General features: G+C 21.8%; 1 protein-coding gene across 1 annotated transcript in view; it reads left to right on the plus strand.

Moving 5' to 3' along the window:
* Window positions 1-220, plus strand: part of LOC106874991 (uncharacterized) — a 56,803-nt gene that overhangs the window by 2,773 nt on the left and 53,810 nt on the right. The window lies entirely within an intron of this gene.

The following is a 220-nucleotide window of genomic DNA, read 5'->3' on the forward strand; positions in this document are numbered from 1 at the left end:
ATATATAAATATAATAAATTGAAAGGTATAATGCATAAATGCTTAACATCTTTATAACACTCCCATATTATCATAAATTGAACATAAATATACAGGGTGTATAAGATATTTGAGGAGAAATTTATGTTTATGAAAAAAAACAGATATATAATAACAGATAATAACTTTATTTATCAAAAAATGCTCTGAGGATAAGAATAAACCTTCTTTTCTGTAATGT

The sequence above is a fragment of the Octopus bimaculoides genome, chromosome 30 (assembly GCF_001194135.2).
Source record: "Octopus bimaculoides isolate UCB-OBI-ISO-001 chromosome 30, ASM119413v2, whole genome shotgun sequence".
Taxonomy (NCBI): Eukaryota; Metazoa; Mollusca; class Cephalopoda; order Octopoda; family Octopodidae; genus Octopus; species Octopus bimaculoides.